A 15,304-nucleotide genomic window follows, 5' to 3' on the forward strand; every position below is an offset into this window, starting at 1 on the left:
TTCTTGAAGGTGCCCTGAATTTATATGATCATTTTGACTCTTTCTGTTAAGCAATTTTCTAAGAAATAATCATGGGGCAGCTAGGTGGCACAGTGGATAAAGCACCGGCCCTGGATTCAGGAGTACCTGAGTTCAAATCCGGCCTCAGATATTTCACACTTACTAGCTGTGTGACCCTGGGCAAGTCATTTAACCCCCATTGCCCTGCCAAAAAAAAAAAAAAAAGAAAAGAAAAGAAAGAATCATAAGTATGTCTATAATGCTTTAAGGTTTACAAATCACTTTCCCCACAACCAGGTACCCAGTACAAGTTTTATTAGCCCCATTTTACAGATGAGGAAATTGAGGCCCAGAGAGATAAAATGCCTTGTCCAGTATCACACTGCAAGTAAGTGGAAATTGTACAGAGGTAGATTTGGGCTTAATGTAAGAAAGAATAATTCTCAACAATTAGAGCTATCCCAAAGTGGAATGGAAGACAGTCCATTCTAGAGGCAATGGGCCTAATTGGAGGTCTACAAGCAGAGACCAACCAGTCTTTATATATTTACTAAGCACCTACTATGTTCCAGGTACTGTGTCAAGCAATGGGAAACCAAAAAAAAAAGGCAAAAGATAGTCTCTGTGGGGGCAGCTAGGTGGCGCAGTGGATACACTTACTAGCTGTGTGACCCTGGGCAAGTCACTTAACCCTCATTGCCCCACACCCCAAAAAAATAAATTTAAAAAATTTTAAAAGATAGTCTCTGCCCTCAAGGAACTTATAGTCTGATGGGGGAGACAACATGCAAACAAACATATATAAAACAAGTGCTATACAGGATAAACAGGAAATGATTAACAGAGAAAGCACTAAGAGGGGATGGGGAAGGCTTCCAGTTAAAAAAAAAAAAAGAAGGATTTTAGTTGGGACTTAAAGTCCAGGGAGGTCAGTAGGCCTAACGGAGGCTTCTCTTCTCTATTCATTTCTTGTGTTCTAACACAAATATAAAAGTAAATATGGGGGCAGCAAGGTGGCGCAGTGGATAGAGCACTGGCCCTGGAGTCAGGAGGACCTGAGTTCAAATCTGGCCTCAGACACTTGACACTTACTAGCTGTGTGACCCTGGGCAAGTCACTTAACCCCAATTGCCTCACACAAAAAAAACCCACAAAAAAGTAAATATGCCCTGGCTGCATACGTTTTTTGTGGTTATGTTGACTGAATGCAAGACCATGAAGTTGAATGGTATGGGGAGATGCTCCTGAAGTTAAGGTTCAATCCACAAGCCAGTTGCAAGATCAGAAAGTTCAGTTAAGAGAGACTTTACAAAAAACAAAAGAAAATGAAATAATAAAATGGGGCAGCTAGGTAGCACAAAGCACTAGCCCAGGTTTCAGGAGGACCCGAGTTCAAATTTGGCTTCAGACACTTGACATTTATTAGCTGTGTGACCCTGGGCAAGTCACTTAACTCCCATTGCCCCACAAAACAAAACAAAAACAAAACAAACAAAAGGGACCTTACAAGTCACATAGTCCAACCTCTTAATTTTATGGATGTGCGGTCAGTGAAATGGCACTGAGGCAAACTGAGGCACTATTTTCTCCAGGACAAGATCACAGTTTACCACATATAGCTGTTAATAAAATGGATCACTCTAGTCACCTCAGCAAAGGCAGGGACCTAGAATGAATGGAAAAAACTCTTTATTGAGGGGCAGGAAAGGGAGGAGTTCTTGATGGTTAAGAAATGTCACAATTGGCTACAGCTGGAAAGGGAGTTGACCTTCAGGTGTGGCCCCTCTGATAATTAAGGAATGTTAATTGCTTTATGTGCCTCAACTGCCTCTAGTAATCTTGACCAGAAAAATCAGAGCCATTCCATCAGGATCCTCTTTCTATAGCCTTCCCCTTGGAGACCAAATCACCCCTAACTTTGACTAGGAGAATAAAGGACAGGAGAGTCCTCCCCTGGGGAGGCAACAGAGGAGCCAGTTAATAAAAAGAAGTTAAAAACTAAGAAGAGAAAGGGAAAAGGTCAGAGAGGATATATGGAAGGCACAAGTAGAGGGGGGTAAGAATTATCAGGGAGAAAGAACAACTCAACCTCTAAGACCGAAGCAAAAGAGAAAAATATAGAATTGGAGATAAAAGGAAGCTTACTACAAATGAACTCAGTTTTTTTCAGGAAAGTATGAGGCAAGGTTTTCTGTTAAGATGGAGAGAAGAGAGTTAGATGGCTTGAGAGAGGATAAGGTTTGGAATAGCCACTATGGAGAATTCATTAGAGCAGAAGTCAGGGAGAACTTGGATGGGGGAAAATCAATGTCTTTATTTTCACTAACCTCTAATTAAAATTTAGCATTTCGGGGCAGCTAGGTGACACAGTAGATAAAGCACCAGCCCTAGATTCAGGAGGACCTGAGTTCAAATCCAGCTTCATACACTTGACACTTACTAGGTGTGTGACCCTGGGCAAGTCACTTAACCCTCATTGCCCTGGAAAAAAAAAAAAAAGAAATTTAGCATTTCCTTTAATTATGTGTGTTGGCAATAAACATTATTCTGAGAAGTGGTCCATAGCTTTCAGCAGACTGTTAAAGGAAACCATGACACAACAGGTTAGAACCCCTGCATTTAGAAAATTTGAATAGAGTAACAGCATTGCTGTGCAGCCTCGAGGACCCAGTTAAGCTTGGACAAGGATCATCGCCAGTTGTCTTACCACTGGACTTCTATGACTGGAGGAGAGAGTGGGGCTGATGACATTGTGCAGCTCTGGCTTACTTAAATCCAATTCACTCACAAGTTGAGACATCATCCTGCTGATGTAATTGGTCCCCTTCTGGAATAAAGGATGAACAAGAAAAAAGTTGAACAATACAAATTTGGAGTGAACTAGATGACACAATTGTGTGACATCCCTAACAGTATTCAGGAGCATGTGATCAAGAGCAAAAAAAGACAGATGGTAGAAATAATCCAGGGTTAAAGTCTTGAAAAGATGAGTGGTAGGTATAAAGGATAATGGAGCAAGGGATTCTGGGATAGACAACAGTGTAGAATGAAAAGACAAGAACCTGAAGTTCTAAAAATGGTGGGGGTTGATAGGAAAGGAATGTAAGATATAGATGGAATAGAATCAAAGACTCTTCACTTGAAAGGGATCTCAGAGACTCTCTAGTACCTCCGAGCTTGTTTTGAAGACCTCTACATTTATTGATATTTTGTTGTTGTTCAGTTGTTTCACTCAGATCTAACCCTTTGTAACCCTATGTGGGGATGGCAAAGATACTGGAGTAGTTTGCCATTTTCTTCTCCAGCTCATTTTTACAGATGAGGAAACTGAGGCAAACAGAATTAAGTGACTTATTCAGGGTCATACAGCTAGTAAATATCTGAGGCTGGATTTGAATTTATGAAAGTGAATTTTCCTGATTCCAAGCCTAGTGCTCTATCCATTGTGTCACCTAGCTACCTCTCTATTGTGATTTTATTTTCTTTATTAATATGATCTATTATATTTATAGTTGCCTTAATTTATAATAGCCATGCATTCCTAAAATAAATCTAGTCAGAGTGAATAATTGTTCAATGTACTGCTACAACTTCTTTGCTAATGTTTTATTCAATACTTTTACATAGATATTCATTACCGATATTAGTCTATGATTTTGTTTATCTGCCCAGTTTTCCCTGGTTTTATTATTGGAACCTTATTTATCTCATAGAAATAATTTAGTTGAGTACTTTCTATCTCCTCTTTTTAAAATAATTCATGTAAGGGTTAATTATTCTTTAAATATTGATAGCACTCCCTAATAAGTATATCTGGATCTGGATTTTTTTTTGTTTGTTCCATTTCTGTTTCTGAAATATGGATATTTAGAGATTCTATTAATGTGAATACTTTACACTTTTATAAATATGCATCCATTTCATTTGTGTTTTCAGTTTTCTTAACATATAATTGAATATAGTAGTTTCAGAAAATTCCCTTTATTTCCTTTTATTTGTTGTGATTTTTCCTTCTCATTTTTACTTTGAAAAATTGGTTTTTCTCTCTCATAAAAAAATCAAATTAGCTAATGGTTTGTCTCTTACAGATCTTTTAAAAATGCATCAGCTTTATTTATCATATTTTATTATGATTGTTTTCAACTGTGTTTATATGTTTTTCCAGTGTTTCTATTTTTGCATTTCATCAAGGGTTATATCATTTGTTGATTTTTTTAGTTACATGATTCATAGATATTTTTCATATATTGATGTTTTAAGGATATGCATTTCCCCTAAAGGACATCTTTGCCCACATTTCGTGTTTTGCTATGTTTTCTCAATGTTATCATTTTTGACACTTCTTATAATTATTATTTCTATGATTTCTTCCTTGGCCTGCTCACTCTTTAGGATTACACTATTTGCTCATTATTGAAGACCAAATAATTTCTACATTTTTTCCTTATTGATAACAATTTTATTGCTTTGTGGTTTGCCAAGGATATGTTTAATATTTCGGCCTTTCAACATTTATTTATGAGTTTCTGAATATTTCTAGTCAGGGATTGACAATGGCGGGGAGAGAGTGAACCCACTATCTCCCAAAGTGGCCCATTCCACTGTCAGGGAGCTCTAACTGTTTCAAGTCCAAATTTCCTCTCTGCAATTGGCCACCTGTTCTGTCTTCTGGAACCAAACACAGCAAGTCTAATCTTCCTTCTACCTGACAATCTCAAATACTTAAAGACAGCTGTCATGTTCATCTCAAGTCTTTCCTTCTCCAAGTTAAATATTGAGGCTCCTCATCATCCAGGTTACCCTCTTCTACATATGCTCTCTGGACTACCAGTGCACATTCCTAAAATGTAGTGCCCAAAAAATTGGAAATTGAGGAGATGCCCATCAATTGGGCAATGGCTGAACAAATTTTGGTATGTGATTGTAATGGAATACTTCTGAACTGTAAGAAATGATGAGCAGGATGCTCTCAGAAAAAACATGGACTTACATAAGCTGATGCAAAGTAAAATGTACAGTGTATGAAGTAACAGAAATATTGCAAGATGATAAGCTGTGAATGACTTAGCTATTCCCAGCAATACAGTGATCCAAGACAGCTCTGAAGGACTTATGATGAAAAATGCTACCCATCCCCAGAGAAAGAACTGATAGAGTCTGAATACAGACCAAAGCATACTTTTTTTACTTTCCTTATTTTTCTTGATTTGTTTTTTTGTCCATTTTCTTTCACAACATGACCAATATGGAAATATGTTTTGCATGACTACACATATGTAACCTATATCGAATTGCTTGCTTTCTTAATGAGGGGAGTGGGAAGGCAGGAAGGGAGGAAATTTGGAACTCAAAGCTTTAAAAAGTAATGTTTAAAAATTGTTTTTACATGTAATTGAGAAAAAAACACTAAATAACTAAAAACTAAAATAAAATGTAGTGCCCAGAACTGAAAACAGTACTGCAGATTTGGTTGGACCAGGGCAGAGTATAGTCCTTATTCCAGAATACTGTCTCTTTTTATACAGTCTAAAATTGCAATAGTTTTCTGGGCTTACTACCCTTAATCAGTAAACATTTATTAAACCTACTATGTGCCAGGCATTGTGCTTACCTCTAAGGATACAAAAAAGAGGAAAAAGACAGTCCCTGCCCTCAATGGAGCTTATGATATAATTGGAGAAACACACACATATATATATGAAACTATATACAGGATAAATAGGGGGGTAAAAATGAGAGAAAAGGCATTGGAATTAAAAGTGGTTGGGGGGGCAGCTAGGTGGTGCAGTGGATAAAGAACCAGCCTTGGATTCAGGAGGACCTGAGTTCAAATCTGGCCTCAGACACTTGACACTTAATAGCTGTGTGACCCTGGGCAAGTCACTTAGCTCTCATTGCCCCGAAAAAGAAAAAAAAAAAACTGGTTGAGGAAGGCTTCCTGTAGAAAGTGGGATTTTATTTAGGACTTAAAGGAAAGCCAGGAAAGTCAGTTGTCAAAGTAGAACCAAAATGGTCTTTAATTTCTGTTTACTGAAATTCTCTTTTATCTCTCATCTTTCATCTTTGACCATGACCAGATGTATCATTATTTCATAGAATCCCTAGCTTCTTTCAAAAACTCAGCACATTCTGATTCTATATGAGTAGGGGCACAGATGTATGTGCAAACACAAGGTTGTAAGTGGAGAATTACTTTGAATACACTTCATATTTAATATTTTATGTATATATTTCTTCCCACTTAGAGATGTAAGCTTAGACTGTAAGCTCCTTGAGGGAAGGGAGTGTGTTAAAACTTTGTCTATATCTACAGTGCCTGGCACATAGTAAGTAATGCTTGTTGAATTGAATTGAATACTTTTTGACTCCTATAGAGTTTGCAGTTCATTGAAACCCCTGGATCTTTTCCAAATACATCTATCCTGTCTATCCTGGCCTCCAGTATCTTGTACTTATTAACTGGTTTTGAGGTGGGTTTTTTTGTTTTGTTTTTTGGTGGGAATGGTTAAGTATAAGACTTTACACTTACTCCTATTACATTTCATTTCATTTGACTTGACCTGCTATTCCAAACAGGGACAGGTAGGTGATACACTGGATAGAATGCTGGGCCTGGAGTTAAGAAGACTCCTCTTCCTGAGTTCAAGTCTGGCTTCAGACACTTAATAGTTATTCAACCTGAACAAATCCTGTAAACCTGTTTGCCTCAGTTTCCTCATTTGTAAAACTAGCTGAGAAGAAAATGGCAAACCATTCCAGTATCACTGCTAAGAGAACCCCAAATGGGGTCATGAAGAGTTAGACAGGGCTGAAATGACAAGTGTTCTTGAGTTTGAAAAGATCTTTTTGAATCCTGCCTGTCATTCAGTGTATTTGCTATCCCATCCAGCTTTTTGTCATCTGCAGATTGGTTAGCATGTCCTCTATGCCTCCATCCAAGTCAGTGATTAAAATTTTAGACAGCTCAGAGTTAAACACTTCTTTCTGGGACACTTCCCCCACCCCACTGGAGACCTCCTTCAAAGTTATCATCAAACCATTCATTACTGGTTGAACACAGCCATTCATCCAGTTCCAAATTCATATAATTTTACCATCATGTAGCTCTGGATCTGGAAGTCTATGGCCAATAGAATACAATAAAATGTTTCTTTAAAATGTAAAAACCATTCTTGGCTCACAGCATACAAAAGCAAATGGCAAAATTTGGCCCTGATCTAGCTCCACTTTTCCATAAGAATAGCTATTGTATAGTTTGTCTAGTCAGACTCTTTAGACCCCTTTGGGGGTTTATTGCCAAAGATACTGGAGTGGTTTGCCATTTCCTTCTCCAGTTTATTTTACAGATGAGGAAACTGAGGCAAAGAGGGTTAAGTAACTTTCCCAGGGTCACACAGCTAGTAAGTGTCTTGAGGCAAGATTTGAACTCAAGAAGGAGAGTTTTCCTGATTCCAAGCCCAGTACTCTATCTACCTCACCACCTAGCTGCCCCAAGAATAACTATTAGGGATTATCAAATGCTTTGCCAATATTCAAGTAACTGTATTAATAGCATTCCACTGACCTACCAGTTCAACAGGCCTATCAAAAAGGGAACTGATCTAAGTTTGGCAAAACCTGCTCTTGATAAGTCATTTCAAGATGACTTTCCTAATTTAAGTGTTCACTATCCATTCCTTTAGCAATACATTCTTGAATTTGGCTAGGCATTGAAGACCAATTGTTTCAGGCCAATACTTTTCAGGCTCCTTTTTAAAAAATAAAACATTTGCTCTTCTTCAGTCCTGTGATACTTTCCCCATCCTCTATCGTCTTTTAGCAATCACTAAGAGTAGTTTAGGAAATCTGCCAGGACTTTTATTAGTCAAGGTTGTGATTCATCTGGACCAGGTGACCTGAACTTATCAGTATCTTCATTAGCCATATTTGTTCTGCCATTTCCAATACAAAGATCACTTTCTTCACCAGGAAAAACAAGCAAAATAAGAGTTTAGAAGCTCTACTTTCTCTGTGTCATTAGTTATCATAATCACTTACAAGCTGTGTGACCCTGGGCAAATCAATTAATCCCGATTGCCCCAAAAATCCAGGGCCATCTCCAGTAGTCCTGATGTATATCTTGCCACTGGACCCAGATGATTCTGAAAGAGAGAGTAAAGTTAGTGTCTTTGCACAGCCCTCCCCCACTTAAATCCAATTCACTGCAAGTCATAACATCACCTCCCAATGTCATGATCTTCTTGGAGAACAAAGGACAAAGAGAAAGTTCTCATAATCCCATCCACTCCAAGCAGTGGTCCCTCTTTGATGACCTTTTCTCCTCTTTACCTAGAAGAGAAAAAAGAAAAATCATAGATCTGTTTATTGTCCTTAGCTTCTCCCTCTAATCTTACAGTATCCCAAGCTTTAGCATTGCTGGCATTTGTTATGGGACCATCATCATTATGCGCCCCTTATTTCCATCTTTTGTGCTTGCCTTTTTAAAAGATGTTGATTGGTGAACTCTCTGTGCATCCACATTAGTTTCTTTAGACAGCTTCTGTAGGAAATTATCTTCCTCATTGGAATTGTTTCTCTTTGTGTCTTCAGAATTTCGATCTTTCACCATTCACATCATTCTTAGGTCAGCTTCCCCCTGTAGAAATTTGAGCTGTGAGATCCTTTTTATCATTTCTCTGACCTCTTTGAGGTTTCCTCTCCGAAAATTCCAGACATACATGTACTGGATTTTCTCTTTTTTTCTTTTCTCACTCTAAAATGAAGTGTTACTTTCACCAAAAAGTCTCATTTCAACCCTCACCACCAGTTCTTTCCTGTTTATAGGAATCAGATCTAAAAAAGAATTTTCCTTCATTGGTTCTTCCACCTTTTACCATAATTATGGCAAGTTAAGAAATCAATTTGCTTTAACTTGAAAGGGAGCATGGTAGTGGATAGAAAGCCATCCTTAAAAACTAGGATTCAAATCCAAACTCTGACTTAAATTAGTTATGCAACTTTCTTGTTGTCATGACTTGCAAATGAATTGGATATGATTAAAGCAGAGCCATGCAAAGTCCTCAGCCTCACTCTCTCCTCTAGTGACAAAGGTCAAGACAACTGGCGATGGCCCAGGATGCAGTGGGTGACCTTGGCCTTTCTAAATCAAAGTCTTTCCCAGGTCTCAGTTTGTCTGAGGCCCAACCCATTCAATGACTGAAGAGTTGAAACAAAAGACTGCTCAATTTACTGCACAAAGATATCAGTCTTGGAGGTGGGGGGAGACCCTCAGAGTTTCTGGCCAGAACAGAAATACATGGGAGCAGCTTTGGTGAGAGGAGTAGAGATGGGGACACGGATAGAACTTTCAGCTGAGAGAAATCTCTGAGATCATTAAGTCCAGTCCCTCATATAACCCCTTACATTTAAGTAAACTGAGACCCAAGGAAGCAACTTGTCTGGTGTCACACAGACAGTAAGTGACAGAGCCAGGATTAAAATCCAGATCTTCTCACGCTGGATTTTTACTACTCTTTTCAGTTTGCTCTCCTGTTAAACAACCTTGAATTCATTTGTAAGGAAATAAGGAAAAACATTTTTAAGTTGCTTTCTCCTATGTAAACAAGGACATTGAGGTGAACACACTTAGATTATCTGAATAGCAAGTGAAACAGTGAATTTGCCATATGACAATGGGGGCAAGGGGGTTTGAGATACAACTCACTAAAATGACTGCCAACTTGTAATATATTTCCATTTTAAAAGAAGAAAGAAACTTCTCAAACCATTACAGATTTTCCCCTCTAAATTATTATAATGATGTAAATAGCTAGTTTAATTTTTTAGTTTTTTTTTCAAGCAGCATTTTTGAAAAGACAAAGATTTAATGTTCTAGTGAGTATTCTGCTTTATATTGGATTTCTAAAACCACATCATCTGGACATTCTCGAGTCAATTGAGACTTTGGCACTGACCTGGCCAGAAAAAAACGTCCCCCAAAACACAGGCTTCATCAGCTAAAACCCTCCCCATTAGACGGGCTGTCTGTCATAAATTGTGTTTGCAGCCCTTACAAAATGGCCTTAATCAGATAGACAGCAAAGGTAATATACTGAGTTTACCAACAGGGTGCTTATATAGCAAAAATCTTGGTCAGGATGAAATTCATCCATCTTTAAAAAGGACTTGGCTTAGGCAGCCTGTCACTCGCCAGATAGCCTTTTCCTGTCCAGGCTATTTGGTTGGCAGTGATTTATCAAGAAAACAACTCACTCACTGAACAAAGGCACAGATTCAGCTCTGGAGATAATCTTGCTGAACAAGTTTTCAAAATACTAGCAGAGCATGAATTTCTATTTATAAAATACTAAAACTGACAGTTACCCAATACCTTTTTTTTTTTTGGTTGGGGGAGATGGAGAGTAGAATCAAAGGTAAGCATCATCCTAACATGGAAGCTATTAATAATTCTGCCTAAGTTGGGTAGAATTTTTTTATAGATAGATAAGTATCACATAATTTCTTTCCTCACTCTCTCTGGATTACTTCATTTATCCTATATATATCATGCTTGTACATTATTTCTTTAATTGTATCTTTCCCAAATTGGAACACTAATGCATTGTTGATGGAGCTGTGAACTGCTCCAACCATTCTGGAGAGCAATTTGGAACTATGCCCAAAGGACCATGAGACTGTACATACCCTTTGACCCAGTAATACCACTACTAGGTCTGTATCCCAAAGAGATCATAGGAGAGGGAAAAGGACCCACGTGTTCAAATATATTTCTAGCAGCTCTCTTTGTGGTAGCAAAGAATTGGAAGTCAAGGGAATGCCCATCAATTGGGGAATGGCTAAAGTTGTGGCATATGAATGTAATGGAATACTATTGTGCTGTAAGAAAATGATGAGCAAGAGGATTTCGGAGAAAACTGGAAGGACTTACATGAACTGATGCTGAGTGAGATGAGCAGAACCAGGAGAACATTGTATACAGTAACAGCAACATTGTGTGATGATCAACTGTGATAGACTTGGCTCTTCTCAGCAGTGCAATGATCCAAAACAATTCCAAAGAACTCATGATAGAAAATGTTCTTCACATCCAGAAAAGAGAACTGTGGATTATGAATGCAGATTGAACCATACTGTTTCTACTTTTGGGCTGTTTTTTCCTCTCTTTTGCAGTTTTTCCCTTGTGTTCTGCTTCTTCTTTCACAATATGACTAATGCATAAATATGTTTAATATGATTGTACATATATAAACTATATAAGATTGCTTTCTGTCTTGGGGAAGGGAGGAGGAAAGGGAGGGAGGGAGAAAATTTCGAAACTAAAAATCCTATGAAAACAAATGTTGAAAACTATCTTTACATGTAACTGGAAATTAATAAAATACTTTTGTGAATAAAAAAATTATCTTTCCCATTAGATTGTGAGCTCCTTGGGGGCCAGGACTGTCCTTTGCCTTTCTGTCTATCCCCAGCACTAAGCACATGACTGGCACATAGTAGGTATTTAATATGTTTGTTGACTTGACTAATTTGACTCACCCAAGACAAGGGTGAGTTCTTGGTAGTATGAATAAATACACAGGTGAGAGGCTATCATTTAGATTCTAAGTACAGGTGTTCATGGAACAGAAAACTGAACAGGTGCTTGGTTACTCCAGATAGTAACGGAGTATAATTTTTGAGTATAATTTTTAAAAGATGGATGTGACTTGGAGAGGAGCAAGGAGAGAATTTCCTAGGAGAGGAGAGCTGAAAACACCTTTTTAATATGTTCCTAATTAGAAACACTAAATGTGATGGTACAACCTTTCTGAGAAGGACAGTTCAGAGACAAATTGAGACTTCGCAAGAATAATTGTCTTGGAACAATTGGAATAATTGTCTTACCTCTGAAATAAGCCTTAAAGGGTTAAGCTCTTAAAACTTCCAAGGAAAGAAAAGCCCCTTGGTCTATTACAACACCAGACAATCTTTCAGATAAAATTAAAAAAAAAAAAAAAAAAAGAGAAATCTTCCATTTGTATCAGCATGCCAAAATTCCAACCACTGCTTCCTATAACAGTCTGTATTAGAACCATTATCTTTTTAAAATAAATCTCTATCCGGTACCATTTTCTGATCCTTTTGAAGGATTTTGAGATAACTTTTTGAGGAAGAGAATTTAGCAGTCACTTGTAGTCTAGCCCTTAAATAAAATATGAACCCTCCCTTCCAAAATCTCCCAAATGCTGTAATCCAGCCTGCCTGAAGATCTCCAATTATGGGAAAAGTCATTTCTGAGGCCCTTTATACTTTTAGGCAGTTCTAATTGTTGAGAAATGTTTAGGTGTTTTCCCCTAACATCATGTCTAAATCCGTTTTTCTGCAACTTCCATTCATTATTCCTAATTTTGCCTTTTGAGACTCAGCAGAACAAAGCTAATCCCTCTAGCAAATGACAGACCTTTAAATAATTGAAGACAGATATCATGTGCCCTGTTAAGTACAGACAAAATATTCCCATTTCCTTCAATCAAATGACATGATCTTCAGTGTTCTCACCATCCAGTTTGCCATCTTCTGAATGTACTCCAACTTACAAAGGTCCTCCTATAACTTGGCCCCTGAACATGATAATGTTACTTCACAGAACCAGAGAATCTTATCTCTGGACCAAATAGAACAGGTCTAATCTCTCTTCCACATCACAGGCATTCAAACACTTGAAGGCAGCTATTAATAGTTGCCTCCCCCTCCATTTTCTCTGGGTTAAATATCCCCATTATTTTCAACCAATGTCCATATAAGATAATCTAAAGACCCTTCACCATCCAGGTTACAATCCTCTGGACCCTATCCAACTTATTAATGACTTTCCTAAAATGTGATACTCAGAATTTGGCATGATATTTTAGACCAAGGGTAGAATACGGCAGTATTATCCCTTCCCAAGTCCTAGATTCTATGCCTCCCTTAATGTAGCCTAAGCTCAAAATAACTTTTTGACTATCATGTCACTCTGTTGATTCACAGAGCTTCTAGTCCATTAAAGTCTCAAGGCCTTTTTTTTCTATACAAACTAGTATTTAATCTTGTACTTATGAAAATGATGTTTTTAACAAAATATAATTCTAGCTTCAAATCTTGTTTCTGATGCTGGATACCTCTGTGACCATGGGCAAGTTCTCGTCCTTGGGCCTCAGTAAAGTAAGGACCAGTAGGCATCTGAGTCCCTTTCTGTTCTAGATTAATGATTCTCTATGAACCTATGACTATATTTTTCCCTATCAAATTTTTTCTTTTTTTTTTTTTTAGTTTTTTTTCCTTTTTTTAGTGAGGCAATTGGGGTTAAGTGACTTGCCCAGGGTCACACAGCTAGTAAGTGTGTGTTCAGTGTCTGAGGCCGGATTTGAACTCAGGTACTCCTGACTCCAGGGCCGGTGCTCTATCCACTGTGCCACCTAGCTGCCCCTATCAAATTTTTTCTTATTAGATTTGGCTGAATAGGTTAGCTAACACATTAAAGACAGGTTCAAGTAAATGCAAGATAATTTGAGGGAGGAATGAAATGAGCATTTATATAGCACTTACTGTGTTCTAAGCACTGTGCTTTGCAAAAATTTCATTTTGTCCTCACAACAACCCTGTACAGTAGATGCTTTCATTGTCCCCATTTTACATTTGGAGAAACTGACGCAGGCAGAAGTTAAGTGATTTGCCCAGGATCACATAGCTAGTAAGTCTCTGAGGCTGGTTTTGAATTCTGGTCTTTCTAACTCCAATCTCAAGGCTCTACCCACTGATGTCATTATCGGTGTTTGTCCTTTGTTCTTGAAGAGGACCATGACATCAGGAAGGTGATGAATTGGATTTAAGTGAGGCAGGGCTGTGCAAAATCACCAGCCTCAATCTCTCTTCCACAGTCATCTGGGTCCAGTGGCAAAGATATACATACATCAGGACAACTGGAGGTGGCCCCAATGCAGTGGGAGACCTTGACCTTTTTAAACTAAGGTCTTTCCCAGGTCTCAGTTTGTCTGAGGCAACACTCATTCAGTGATTAAGGCTAGGTACAAAATGAGGTAAAGAATTACCTCCTTTACCTAGTCAAAACTAAATAAATAAATAAATATTAGCAAGCAAGGCTCAGAAAAGGCTTTGGGCAAAAGCCTCAGCTGATCCTTGAAGCAAGCTCAGGATTCCAAGAGACCAAAGTGAGGAGAGAGTGAAGACTTGGAAGCAGCTTGGATATTGGAGGGGAAGATGGGGAACAGACCCCTGAAAACCTGGATTAACTACAAGGATGATGTGACTTCCTAAAGGCATAATTAGGTTAAGACAAAGGGTGAGGTAAGGGGAAAATGAGGGAAAATAATTAGTTCTGTTTCGAGCATATAGGGTTTGAGATATCTCTGGCATCTAAGTAGAGAGATCCAAAAGGCAGTTAGACTGGTATTCAAGGTGAGATATTAGGATTGGATATTAGGACTCATCTGTCTAAAGATGATAATTGAACCCATAAGAACTGGTGGTATCACCAAAATGATGTAGAAGTCCTCTTTTGGGTGTCAGGAGGCAAGTGATAATCCACAGGGGAGACTGAGGAAAGGTCAGACAAGTAGAAAGAGGTCCAAGAGAAGGTACATCCAGGAAACTGAGAGAGAAGAGTGTATGCAGAAAGAGGGAAATACCAATAATATTGAAAGCTGCCAAAGATCAAGAAGAATAAAGCCTGAGAAATGGCCATCAGATTTAGCAGTGAAGAAAGTGGTGTTCTCCTTGGAAAGAACAGGTTCAGACCAGGGAAGGAGTCAGAAGCCAAATTGCAAAGGAGTGGAAAGTGAGTGGGAAGTGAAGAAAAAGTGGATGTGACGATTGTAAATAGCACCTTCTGGGAGTTTGGATATGAAAAGGAGGTGAAAGATAATACCATAGCTTATGGGTAGTTTTTTTTAAGAGATGAAGGCAATCTGGGCAGCATATTAGAATCCGGTCATGAAATTGAGGAAGCAGTGCTGATTGAAGAGACAAGCTCCCAGAGAAAACAAGAAGGGATGAGATCAAGGGTGAGAAAGTAGATAGGTTGTACTTGGCTAGAAGAGACTGGAGGAAAGAAGGGAATTGCCAGGTAGTGGAGAGAACAATGTATAGATTTTTTTTAGAGGATGAATCTTACAATAGATGGCCTCAACTTTTCTTTTATTTATTTATTTTTATTTTTTTAGTGAGGCAATTGGGGTTAAGTGACTTGCCCAGGGTCACATATCTAGTAAGTGTTAAGTGTCTGAGGCCGGATTTGAACTCAGGTACTCCTGACTCCAGGACTGGT

General features: G+C 38.3%; 1 protein-coding gene across 1 annotated transcript in view; it reads left to right on the forward strand.

Annotated features, from left to right (window-relative positions):
- Nucleotides 1-15,304, forward strand: part of FAM81B (family with sequence similarity 81 member B) — a 77,608-nt gene that overhangs the window by 49,564 nt on the left and 12,740 nt on the right. The gene's annotated exons all lie outside the window — the stretch shown is intronic.

Source organism: Dromiciops gliroides, chromosome 1, assembly GCF_019393635.1.
Source record: "Dromiciops gliroides isolate mDroGli1 chromosome 1, mDroGli1.pri, whole genome shotgun sequence".
Classification (NCBI taxonomy): domain Eukaryota; kingdom Metazoa; phylum Chordata; class Mammalia; order Microbiotheria; family Microbiotheriidae; genus Dromiciops; species Dromiciops gliroides.